The sequence below is a fragment of the Culex quinquefasciatus genome, chromosome 1 (assembly GCF_015732765.1).
Source record: "Culex quinquefasciatus strain JHB chromosome 1, VPISU_Cqui_1.0_pri_paternal, whole genome shotgun sequence".
Taxonomy (NCBI): Eukaryota; Metazoa; Arthropoda; class Insecta; order Diptera; family Culicidae; genus Culex; species Culex quinquefasciatus.
In genome coordinates, this window is record NC_051861.1 from 29,830,990 (window position 1) to 29,845,149 (window position 14,160).

A 14,160-nucleotide genomic window follows, 5' to 3' on the forward strand; every position below is an offset into this window, starting at 1 on the left:
TATAACATTTCCAATAACAAAACCTTACAATTAGCTGTAACCATGAATTGTATAGTAGCTTCATCGCCATTCCAGTAAAGTTCGAAAAAGTCAACAATAAACTTACCATAAATATTGTAATATGTATTGTAATTGGATGGTTTTAACAGTGCAAATCATCATACATTTTTATGCGGGATACTAACCGAAAAGCAATAAACGGTTAGTATATTAAGGTACTTTCAGTATATTGGTAAGTATACTGGAAATATGTAAAGGAAATAATAAGTATACTAACATATATTTTAATATACTGGGTAACATAATAATTATAGCTCTAAGAGTTTCCAACCCCTTGCGTTTTGGAGCTTTGGTGTATTCAAAAGAGTTTCTGCAAATGGAAAATGGCAGCTTTTGGTTTGGTTCAATATTGGGGTGCTTCACGATTAGGGTGGTTTTGAAAATCTATCTTTTCCGGATTTTTTTCGTCTTCTAGAAAGTTGTTGGGCTTGCCAACCCAAGCAACTGTGTCCAAGGCACCAAAATTTTATCTCGTAATCTACGCCTTCTACGACCAAATTTAGAGAAAGCATCCGAGCAAACCTTCAAAAATCCGTTTTTTGGACATAGCAATTCAGGGTTAAGTTTTAGAGGAATGGGTTGTTGGGAGCACTTTCAGAGCTCTGAAAAACGAACATTTTTATTTTCTGACAAGTCTTTTTGGACTTACGGGTCAAAAGCTACAGCCATTTTAAGGTAAAAAAGATGCAAATTTAAAACTCAAATATCTCGAAAAGGCGCAGGACAAATTTTAAGTGCCAGGTTGCATTCGAAAGAGGAGATCTAGCACTTTAAACGCTGAAAAAATCCCAGATGTATTTTTCTTTAAACACGAGATTTTGCATTTGACAATGTCTAATTTTTAAGGAAAAGTGTATGGGACCACCCTAACAAATGACCGAGCCCAGTGGTAACGCTTCCGACTCCCAAGCGGATTGCTTAGTAAAGGGAAGGTAGTGTATCGTCACAAACTGGACCTTAACAAGACACCTTAGGAAGACAACCTATGGAATGTTAACATTAATCTTAACATGTTAACATTAAGTTGATTGATAAACTATCACTGAATCCGGATTGTAAATGCCGGCCCCGATACTCTTCAAGGGTGTTCCCCTCAGGAACTGGGAAAGATTTACTTTTACTTTTACTAAATAACGAAATTCGAAAATTGCCCGACTATATGTTTTTCCATGTAATTTTGCCCGCTGAATCGGAATCTGCCCTCAGAAATTAACCAAAGTGTCAGAAAAAAAAAAAACGAAAAAACGGTTTCTATGTAAAACTATCATAAAACCCAAAATATGGAAGACTAAAGACTGATTACTGAAGAACAAAGACTGAACCAAACAAAATCAGAAAGCAGTCAAAGCACAACTCAATTTCAGTTACAGTTAAAGCGGTTCCAGGGTGTGTTACCATAAAATCAATCGTTCAACTGTCAAACGATTATGGCCTTTATGGTAACGATCTCCATAATGGTTGCTTGCAGAGATATTCTCACAAAAAAGCGCTTTCTAAACGGTTGAGTGAGCCGTATTCGTGGATAACCAATCGCACCCTGGGAAAGTCGATGATCTCGATATCTTATAAGGGTTCGTTGGGAGTGGGGGAAATCATGGAAGAGCATAAAGCTGAAGCGCGAGTGTTGTGGAGAGTCCATAACATAAAATATGAAGAACATCACCAGCTCCCGCTGCAGCAGCTGTGCTTAACGATGCTTTCATTTAAAGAGCTTTGTTTTTCTTGCTATATAGAGTGACGTCGGACGGCGAGTGATGAGCTTTTCTCTTTTTTTTTCGTGTGGTGTTGTTTGGACTGTGACTTGTTTTATTTAGAACTTCGCGATGACGGATGGTTCGTTCGTTTTGATTGGTTATTGAAGCATGGATAAATTGATAGAATTAATGCTCGCGCTTCAACATTTCCAAAATGCTAGTGTCAAGAAAAATATGGAGGCAGTGATTCCGGTTGGAACATTTTACTATGTTTGAAAATTATACTTTTTCAAATTGACACACTTTTTACCAAACGTCTCTAATTTTAATTTAATACAGTTTTTTTCGAGATTCCGGCACTTCAAATTGTATATTTAGATGCAATGGAAAAATAAATCTTTCCCCAAATCTTCCAAAACCATTCCGCATTCCAGTCGCTCTAAATGGACAAAATTAGGCTTCCAATTCATGAGGGATCAGCTGTCATTGTAGTCTGATGATGGATCTTTTGGAATGTCAGGATGTCAGGCTGAGACAAAGAACCCAACACGGGTCGTCTTCGCACGGAAAACGCACCCGACATATTTGCGCTTAGCAAAACATAACCTCAACTCCCCTGGAGCTTAAAAGCGAAACCGACAAAAAGCCCCAATCGGTACGACATGGTTAGGATTTAATCAATTCCGACCTAAGCTCCTTCGGAAGCAGCACTCCGGTGTCAAACTTCTCACACAATCCCCCCCCCCCTTCCTTCATTGAAAAACTGGCCCAAATCTGGATGTCCTCTGGTTGAAGTGGATTCCCCACAGCCAGCCAGAGCAGCACTGGCAGACGTGTCGTGTTGCACGAGTAGAATTTTTAATCAGTGCAGAGAGAAAACCGAGAGTATACTAGGATGATGTGGCCATCAAAAGGAATATCCCCAAGGTCACCAGCGTACAGAATCGGTTCTAACTTTTCCTTTCCAAATACGTTTCTCGGTTAAACTTTGTCGTTTTTTTCTTGCTTACCGTCAGAAGTGTTCTTCCAATTTTCGGTGGGCTAGAATCGACTTGTGATTTTATTTTCAAGCAAAACTCATCAAAGGAAAACACCAAAAATAAAATGTCCGGTTAAAAAAGTTGCAAATTTATTACAAAAATATGTGTAAACAGAGGATTTGTTAATTCGAATTCGCTACTTCGCATGTCCGCTACTTTGAAAGAATAAGAATTAAAAAGCATTCAAACGACAAACCCAGTTGTCAAACTGATGTTGACATTTCAACTCACTGTTCGATGATTTCCGAAAACGTGGTTTCACGTTTTTGACAGCTGTCAGTCGTGACAATAGGGCGTGTTAAAAACAGTTTCGACAACGACTTTTGCATATTTAAATACCGTATTTCAGTGACTACAGAGTGGAACTGCATTGGATTGAACGAATCAGAATTCGCTAACTGGGTCCTACAATTGAGTTTAGATTGCTAATTCAATTACATGCAACGATTATGCTTACTTTTCTAAGTACACTGAAACCACGATGATTTGATAACAATTGTTGTCAAACGAACTTTTTAGTTTCATACCCTCTTTACACAGAGCTCACACTCACTACCAAACGTTTGGTTTGATAGTAAGTGTGAGTCCCGTGTAAAAAATGGCAGTGGTGGCAGTTCCTCACTTTTTAGTTTGACTTTTACCAACCAACGGGGTACAAACTAAAAAAGTACGAAAAAGTGACCAACCACCGGTTGAGTGTACCCTTTTTATGACTACAAACACGGTGTGTTTCGGCAGGTCTGATATTTGGCACCATAAAGACTTTTTCCCGACATTTTGCGAGGCAATTGAAATGTTTTGACGACAACTTTTTTTTGAAGATTCTATCGAGGTTTTTAAGCGAAGATGGCGTTCGAATGGTGAACGCCCGAAATGTCAAAATCACGCAGTGGTACCAACATTACGGAACAAGTATGCCATGGCATGATAGCCATATTTTTTTTTTCTAATGTTGGTGCTACTGCGCGATATTGACATTTCGGGCGTTCACCATTCGAGCGCCATCTTCGCTTAAAAACCTGGATAGGATTATTCTTTAGAAAAAAAGCAAAGCACTTTAACGACCCCCGAGTCTTTTGTGGTCTCTGTTGCAAGTTTCTGCTCATTTCTTGGTGTCCGAAGGTTATGTGTGGTGAGACACCCAAAACCTCTTTTACGTAAATGAACCGACGTTTTACTTCCCCATCCGATAGAAGGCTAGGAGGATAAGGTGGGAATCGAACCCGCGCCCCATAGCATCTTAGGGATAGGCAGCCGAAGCCGCTAACCACCGCGCCACGAGGCCCTTCTTTCTTTAGAAAGGTCGTTGAATATCGATGGATTCATTACATATTAGGGTGGTCCAAGTCTGTCTTCCCCTGAAATTCCACGGTTAGTTTTGGGCACCAATAATTTCGCAGGAAAAAATCCTGAAAATACGGTGTCCTTGGGAAAGTTGTTCTAAACTTAATGAACGTAAAAAAAGTTGCTTATCTCCATATTTTTTTACGATTTTTCCCATAAAAAATTCAAGCGATTAGAGGGAGGGTTTTCCGTGGTCAGAATGAGTTCAAAATTTGAATTCAACCTAGTGATGGGTCAATCTTTGATTTCAGGGGGTAGCCCCGAGGAAGTCCGGATTTGGACCACCCTAGTACATATCCAGAATTATTTTTTCAGTAAAATTATTTTTATTAGGTCCTTATCGGTGCTGGGACCAAGTAAGGACCGAGTCGGCTTTGGAATATTATAATATTATAGGGTAGGGTAGTCATCAATGAGACACTTTTGGTTTTCAACTTTCAACGATTTTTCTAATTTTTTCATTAGCATGTTTTTATGAGCTTTTAGTTGCATTATCTTTCTTTTAATGTGTTCTAACATTGACCAAAATATGAGATCGATCCGACATCTACAGCCAGAGTTATTAAACTGTCTCATTGTAGACGCACTTGACAGGAACAATGAGATAACTGGGGAACAATGAGACACTTTACGAAAATCAAAATTTTTCTAGCAAAACATCATGTTTTTGTATTGTTCCACTGCAGGTGACTTGCCTTGAACATTTTAGAGCAATTTTGCCAACATGAAACTTTTAATAACAAAAGTTACACTAAAAAGTATTGAAATTTTGTAAAATCCATATATTAATACCAAATAACTTAGTATTTTTGGGTCAATGAAGTTTAAACTCTATAAATATGCCAAAAATCACTTTTAATTCATGTTTTGGAAGATTTCCATCGATTTTGAAAAGTTTATTGAAGAAAAATCAAAGAGTCTCATTGTTACCCATGGGCTAAAATGAGTGGGGAACAATGAGACAGCCCTGGATTCTGGGTATATTCTAAATTTTGGCCTAATCTAATGAAAGGACATTGTAGCCCAACTTAATCCCTATGAAACGTCGAAAGAAATTTGAAGAAATATTAGTTTTGGTGTAAATGGCAGCCTACGAGCGAAAAAGTATTGTTTGTCCATAATTTACTATTACACCCCATAATCAAACATTGATGAATTACTTTTCAAGGGAGCGTCCATAACCAAAGCCACTAATATGGCAGACGTGTATCCAGTAGACACACCTTTCCCCAAAATATGAGCCTGATTGGTTGAAACTACGACTTGTGAGAGCCATTTTATCATTGTTCCCCGTGTCTCATTGATGACTACTCTACCCTAATTAATTTTTTTTAAAGCTAAGAGTAATTACAGAGGATATTGTGTATCAAATGTCTTATCAATATGCCTTGAGAGTAGAGCGTCCAATTTTCCGGGGTTACAAAATTCCCGGGAAACGGGAAATTTTCAACAAATTTCCTTGGAAATCCCGGGAAATTTGAAATTTAACGAAATTTATGCTGATCCTGTTTCTGATTGATATTTTGCAACAGAATTGTATAGAACAGCAACTTCAATGGTCAAAATGAGTCTGAGGATCATTCAATGGTTTGACTGCTTGTAGAAAAATCATGCAACTTTGAGAAAATATATAGATTTTCTAATGTTTAATGCTATCTTTCAAATCGTACCAAATCAAAAAAAAAAAAATTAGTATTTTTTGCTGAGCAGCATTTTTTTATTCAAAGTGTTTGGACAGTGGAAATCTATGCTCAACACCAATAAAATTGTTTTTAAATTTGCCTCAGTGACCATAAAGTTGAAAGTGAAATAATCATGCAAAAATATTGTTTTTCATGGCAAATAACTTATATTCCAGAACAAGAATTTTCAACTTGTGAATCAATAGATTATCATAAAATTTGCCTTTAAAATGTAATTTCTAACGCTATTCAACTTGAAACACTATTTCATGAAATCACAATTCAAAGTTTTAAAATATTTGGAGCATGTTTTTAAAATATGGTTGCATTCTTTGGGGATTTCATATGATACGAAGTTGTTTTTAATTTTTTTCATGGTTTCAATTATGGTATAGTTTAAGTTATATGGTAATATGGCCTAATTAATTAATTAGATTAAAATAATTTTCATTGTGTAAAAGTGGTTGAAATTAAACGATATTTCATATATATTTAACCCTCTAATGCCCTTGGTAGCTCACGTGCTTTATAAATTTATAACAAACAGTAATTTCTCGAATACTTTAAAACAAATTCTTATCGAACAAATCTTTTTGAATGATTTTATTATATCAATTCAATTTTCAACCAATAAACAAAAATCTGAATTAAACCTTGACAAAAAATTTACAGTAAAGCTAATGAGTTCAATATGAATATGAAGGTTGAAATGAATTAAATTCTCTCATAATTTTTTTTTTATAATTTCAAAACATTAATGCCAAAAAGGTAGGAAAATGTACATACTTCCGCTTGTATTTCGGGAATTCCCGGGAAATTTACAAATTTCCTGGGAAACGGGAAATATTTTTTTCCGGGAATCCCGGGAATTCCCGGGATTTTTTTGCCGGGACGGGAAATTTGACGCTCTACTTGAGAGTCTCTAATTCACATATTTGACCTCAAATAAAAAGTTTCCGTACCAAATTTACCAGATATCTAGCATTCTTTGAAATAACCTTAAAGCTGGACAAGAGACCCTAAAGAGGGAGACTGATCTATGTTTGCTAAATCGATCTGGCAACGTATGTTTTGAGCTTGGCAACAGTGATAAGTTTTGCTGGGCGTAAAGGCAAATGCTTGTTTGGATACGTCAAACTCGTGTCTGTTTGGGTACGTCAAATTCACTTCGACCAGTCTCACTATTTAGGATCTTTAAGCTCCCTTGAAAATGTGTAATTACTGTGGCTAATTATTTTATAAATGCTTTGTAGAAATCAAACGTGATTTGTGTTTTGCAATTTTTATTGGTTCAAAATTTAGGATCACAGGCAACCGTGAAACTTCCCCTATCAAATATTGAAATAACATCATGCAAATACATTACAGAACTAATCAATTACCGCACTCGTTTGTTTGTTCAAGATAAAATTGAACTCTATCCAAGTATAAAAAAAATCCAAACAACCGTAATGCAGTGTAAAAAGCCGAAAAAAAACTTTCATGCAGCGAGCACCGACCGCCACGATAAATAAAACGAGATAAATTCAATAAAATCATCAACCCAATTACGACGATCAGTGGAGCGTTAAATAAAATTTACTGTTTTTTTTGTGCGCACCTCCTCTCGCCACGCTGCTTTTTCTTTTTCACGCGCGTATATTTTAAATCATCAGCCCGGTCCATTCCATTATTATAATACGAGTCCTTTAGGGTGACTAGCGAGAACCTATTATCTCCTAGTATTAATTTTTATTTTAAGTTATTTTTATAAAATTAAAAAAAAAAATCAAAGTGATTTCTAGATATTTTTGAAATTCATAAAAAAAGCTTAAAATGGGTAACACTATCTGTCACACTTTCACACGTACACCGTGCGGCCAATGACTGGACGGAGAGAGAGCCCATCATTAAACACAAATAAGGACCTGTTTCGTTTCGCTTCCTACCACCAAAAAGAGCCCAGTTCAGATTTTCCCCCAAAATCAACGCGTAGGGATGGGAGATGTATTTTTTAAGCTTTTCCGACGCGTACGACCAATAAAAATAAACACCGTCCATGATGGGATGGACGAAAGCTATAACAGCGAGCAAAAAAGTGGGCTTTCACTGGAGTGAAGAAGTAAAATTATTTTGAGGGTGGTTCGAATGTTTCAACAATATTGGTAAAATAACATGTATTCAAGTTACAGAAATCCAGAGTGAAACTAATTTTCAAGCAGCCATGCACCTCCATTGAAGTTATGTTGATCAGAGCTTTTCAATGGAGACGCATGGTTGTTCAACATTTTGAAATAGTCTGAGCCTCGAGGAATAGCTTACACTTTACCGAAAAAAAAGTGCGAAGTCTCCGTCTCCGTGCAAATTGTCTTCCCACCCTAGTTCACCACAAAGCTGGGCAAGATCTGGATGCTGTTCAGTTCTGAGTATTGTCGCTCTTTCCGCAACCACCTTCCGATTGTTCCGCAATCGACTCCCGACTCTTGACGTCTGTACAGCGTTTAGTTTTATGGCCACTTCCCGGATTGCCCGCTTTGTACATCCCAAACCCCGAGAAATGACAACAAACCCCACCGTCTTTTACGACGGTGTAATTAATTTATATTTACGACTCAGCTTTACTGTCCAAATTTCGCACCAAACACAAACCAAACCGGCAGTGGCTACCCACAGACGCTATCGAGATTTTCAATTGTGTTGATGAGGTTGTCCGGAGTATAGAGCGGTGCAGATCTTGAGCTTACCCTGAAGAAATGTGGTCCGGGTGTTGTAGGGTTACCGGGGGTCATTTGATGAATGATGGCGTAGTGACAGATTGAGCCCTGTGTGCTCAAGTCGCTATTTAAATTTTATGGCAACTAAAAGGATATTGGAGATGTGGGATATGCTTAAGGGGATTGAGACATCGATGTGGTACTTGTTGTACGGGCATGAGTACATCATACTGTATGGATCGTTCAACCGAAGACATCGTTTGGTTTTGACCAACGTATGCCCCAATTCCATGAGATTTTCTCAAAATTTCCTATAAATCTCATGGATATAATTCAATAAAGGTAACCAACTTGTAATTTAAGAAAACTGAACGTGACAAAACAGATTTATTCATGTGAAACGCGTGACAACTGAACACCAAGGAAAACAATGGCAGTCAGCCAGATCTAACCTCAAAACTTCTCACTGACGCTACTATTGCTACTCGGTGTTCTAGCTGTGTTCACAGAAAAAACCACAAACATCTGAACATTTCCAACCCGCACCACACAGTTGGGAGTACGGACGTGAATTTCTGTACGTATGTATGCCAGAAAATGTTCTGTATTTATCTTTGCTGAATACATTTGAATTATTCACCAACAAGACGCATGCTTCCTGGTCTGATGGTTAGAACCCCGCCTCCCGCCTCCTCCATTTCCCGGAAGAAGTTCCGTAAACTGCCTCTGGCGACAAGCTCCCAAAGTAACAAACTCCCCCCCGGCTCGGTATCTGTTTATCTATTGTTATGCAGTAAAGGTTTGTCTGGTATACACATTCCGAAAGATTTTTTCCCTCCGGCATTTTGCAAATGCCTTTTTGTGAAAATGCCAACAAGGCTTCCCTTTGCATCCCTTTGGGAACGTTTCCGGCCGGGCTCAAGTGCAGCGCCTTCTATTTGAATTTGTAAATTGCATTTCCGCCCGCGTATTCTTGCCACCCACTTGACAGAGAATGTGAGCTTTTCTGAAGGGGCGCCCCTTAACCTGTCGCAAATCGTAATATTTTTATTTCCAAAACGTGGGGCTGCGCCAAACTCTCGCTCCGCGAGTTTGATATTGTGATGCAAATAGAACGCTGCCACAGGGTTGTTGTTGTGCCTCCAGGCGAAGAAAGTTCAGTTTTTGAGCTAAACAAACTGGTTGAACAACGTTTCCGAGGGGTCTAAGAATGGGATTCTGAAGGGGGAGAGGTTCACCATTTTTATGGCTTCGCCATTATGGCAAAGCGTGCCTAGCTGTCTGCAGCGAACGTGCGTCAATTTTGATTCTTTGTTGACATTCGGTGCGCCCCTCCCCCTCAGGAAACGTCATAGGGGAGCTGGGGGTAAGACGGCCAGGCGGGGTAAGACGGCCACTCCACTGTTTTACTAAGTATACTAATGAATATTACTAAAATGTTTAGCAATACTGTTCCTCATGCTAAATAATGCATATGGAGTCACCTTTGCCAAAAATATTGTTTGAAATAGTATAAAAATAGATCAAAATAAACAAATAATTTTTGAACTTGAAACTGGATGTAATTTTCATGAATAACAACTTAGGCATTTTTGTTAGATAACAATATGTTTTCCTGTCTTCAAATATTTTTTCATGTTAAATTGAAGTTTTCCCTAGATTATGTCCCTCGAAAAAGTTTAGAAAATGCGATGAGCTATTTACAAAAATTGTTTAAAAAAAAAATTTATTTGGGGGCAAGACGGCCACCTCCTCCGGGGGTAAGACGGCCACCCGTAATTTGTAGATTTTAATTGATATAGGTTATATTTTTGACGGTTTTTGACTATTATGACATATTTGTAGATAAGGAAACGCATTTTCAATAAAACTATCCATTTTTAATCAAAATGCTGTTAACTACCGTTTCGACAACATTCTTTACTGTGATATAGCAAAACTCATTGAATAGTATGAAATCCTATCAAACTTTTCATAAAAATCGCTAATTTAATATTGTTTACATAATTTTGATTTACTTATTCTAATCAAAATACACAAACTAATTATTTTGCATCAAATTGTGTTTGTTTTGTAGTAAAATTCACAGTTTTTCATATAATGTGGTCGCAATAATATGAAATTCACTGAGCCAAAATATGAAAATTTTTAAACAGCATTTTTCTTCACATTTGAAACCTGATTTTTTCAACCAAAATAGTTATGATGTTCAGAGAAGTCTGTTCAACCAACCTTGTAGGAATTTGGGTGGATTTAGCAAAGTTATTAAGTTAATTTATAGCACTGGCCGTCTTACCCCACATGGGTGGCCGTCTTACCCGCGTATTTCATATATATACGATTTCAATTATATTTTTAAAATTCCTGAAAAGTATTGAAAATTGGTTTTTAGACTAACTAATTTATGTCATTTCTATAATGGACTAGTAGTAGAACAATATGTACGTAATTTGAGATCAAAATAATCTGTTGTGTAAATTTTATTAGACTTCTCCCTTAGGGTGGCCGTCTTACCCCCATCTCCCCTACCGTACGGCATATCAATCAGAGCCTCAAGAATCTTGCCGGAGCTGCTGTACTATCCTGTGTACGTGGATGTTCCCCTCACAGAAACAACTCTTCCATCTGTAGCCAACAGAAGCGTGAAAATCGTAAACACTTTATTGTTATTGTAAAATCTCTTCATAAAATATTTCACCCTGCAGGAGGAAGCAACGCTGGCAAACGTTCCGTTGTCGTCGGTTCCCGACAGAGGGGGCGGCCACCGTACATTGCAATTTATTTCATTGTGCCCACTCCAAACTTTCCTCGGGATTGTCCTCCGGCAAGAAATTGCACTGTGAAGAAAGGCTTTAAATCACATCCGATGTACTAAATTTCGCACAGACAAGAATAAAGGAGGAACAATAAAAAGCTGTACGGCGCTGCCGCCGCCGGGATCTGTCTGGAGGGGCTGTCACCCACATTCTCGAGGCGCGTATATCGTTCGCAGGCGGGGGGAATCGGGACATCAAGTGGGTGTCAAACGGGGGCATCTTTTGGAAGCATGCCCAAAAATAGTGGCGCGATTATCCGCGTGATGCTTGAAATTTTGGTAACTGAAAAAACGTAACTGATTACTCATGGATATCATATTGAAGCCACATTTCGTTAATTTAATGTTTCCCGAGGGTGTAAAGTTTAAAAATCAGCGCTGTTGAAATTTCAAAAGATAAAGTTACGTCCTAATTTTCAAATCACTCAGTTTTGTCAAAACTGAAACTAAGTTGAAAAATTGAATTGTGTGAATATCTCGTAATTTTCGATGGAAACTGAAACTGAGTTTCATAATTCATTCAAATCCGAAATCGGACCATCTCATCTCATACTCATCCCTTAGCAGGTTCGTTTTGAGAGCGTCTGTCTAGGGGCTGGTCAGATAGGTTAGTATACTATAAACAAATTAAAATAGATTATGATACTTGGTCAACGCATCGACGTTTCGTTAATATATTGACGAAATCCCATCATAATCTAGGAACCTTGATATGTTGAAATGTCAGATGAAATCAAACCAAAACAAAAAATCTGAAATTCGCGACGTCGTGCAAGGGTACCAAAACTCCTCGGAATCGGCAACCTTCAAGCCGGGTGTTGGCAGCGATTACGGCTGATAACGGTCCTGCGGCCGCAACTACCGTTTTGAGTTTCACCATCATCCTCGCCATCATCGTTAGTTCCGCTAGCGAGAAAAAGGCGATGAAAAAACGACATCTACGTTATTGTGCTATCCGGAGGTGAGTTGTTTGAAATTAATTTTTGGATGAGTTTTCAAAGTTTCTTGTATTTTTAGGTTGAATTATTCGAGATGGCCTGAATCGCTGAAGAATTCCGAGAGTTAATCTACGGTGTCGGAAGAGAAATCGGTAGATAAACCGACTAGTGACTCGATAATGTTAATGATGATGGTTGAGTGTTGAAAAATAAATTGAATGCGATATTTACACACACACACACACACACACACACACACACTCACACGGATCTCATTTTAATTGCACTCCGATGCACTTGCTGAGCTCACAACGCATTGCCAGGTTTCAACTGCATCCAGTTGGCTTTGGCAATTGTACATTGCCTGGTCGAAACCACTGCTCTACTCTTCGGGAAGTTCTGAAGACCTCCGTATTCCAAGCCACCGCGGTCATCTAGGCCGGAAGGGGACCACTGTAAGACCAATCGCCACCTTGATAGCCGGCCTCGGTACCTGCACGGAAATAGTTCTGGCGGTTGTAATGACGCGATGGCTCGTCATGACGGCACTTATCAGATCTTCCTCTTCCGTTTGTTAAAGAAAATTCTTATGGCTTAATCAACAATATTCTTCTATTAGTCAATCCCCTCGGAGGAACGATTTTCCCGGAGGAGGCGATTGCAATCTTTAGTCTGCCATCTGGTGACTAATCCAGAATACTTATTGAACCGATCGCCACCCCGCTTATGTCCCGAAAAAATGACTTCTTGCATCAACATCGCAAAGCTTGGCCGAGCGATGGCTAGCGGAAGCTCCGTTCATCCTAGGACCGATCTCCACCTTGTTCGCCTACTTTGGCCCCCGTTTCTTTCCACACCCCGTCTCTGATGTCATCTCTCCTGCGGGAAGATACGCAAAGAGAAGAACCATACTTCGGATATGATCGCGGTTCTTTATCTGGTGACCGCTTGCAGTATCTTCGTTAGCATCCGCCGTCAGCTGGTCTGTGGGATTTGAAGAGGGATGCTTCGGAACCGGTTTCTTTCAGAAATCTCTTCCTCTTGTGCTTTCAGACGCCGTTGCCATGTCGGCTCATAGTCCACCATCTCATCGGACTGTCAAGTCCTCCGGAAAGCATTTCTTCCCGGTCGCTCAGTCATCTACGAAGATGGAGAAATCTAAACCTAAACTCGACCTCTCGTTCGGCAGTACTGGACACACCGGTCAAAACAGAGCATTCCTGATTTTCAGCGCTGCAAGAGAAAGAGTTCGCTCATCCGTGATTGAGGGATGGTCGAACTGAAGCCGGAACATGCCGGAACCGTTATAAAATCTATGTTCCGATCGCCTACACCTTGGGGTTTCAATTTACTTTTATCCGCCAAAATCATACTGTTATTGTTTACCATCTGTCAACTCAAGGTTGAAAAGTAAACGGTGGGAATGACTACTCAAATTTTCGTTAAAGTATTGACCAATATATTGATATCGGCGTCAATATGTTAACGAACGGTAAAAACTTTGACTCTGTACACCCCCTAGGCGTCTGTAGAGCAAAATTCTTGTCCATTAGCGGTTTAAAAAGTGCATTCTATTTTTAGTCTTTCGAGAAATATGAACACAAAAGCGTTCGCCGGGAAACGAAAAGGATCAGGTACTAATGAAGTTGTTGCTTTTTCACAATGGCTCTGATGTTTCTGTGGAAACAAAATTATAATCCTATTACTAGGAATTTTTCAATTGAATAGAGCTGTGTTATTGACGTTTAACCAGCCTTAAAAAATGCAAGTTTGCCTTCGTGTAGACATTTGGCTTCCTCAGCTGATGGGCAAAACTGAACAGAGTAAGAACTGTAATATGTAAATTTTGCTTAGTTTAAAAAAAACAATTTTTACCTTTAAAAATGAGGATATT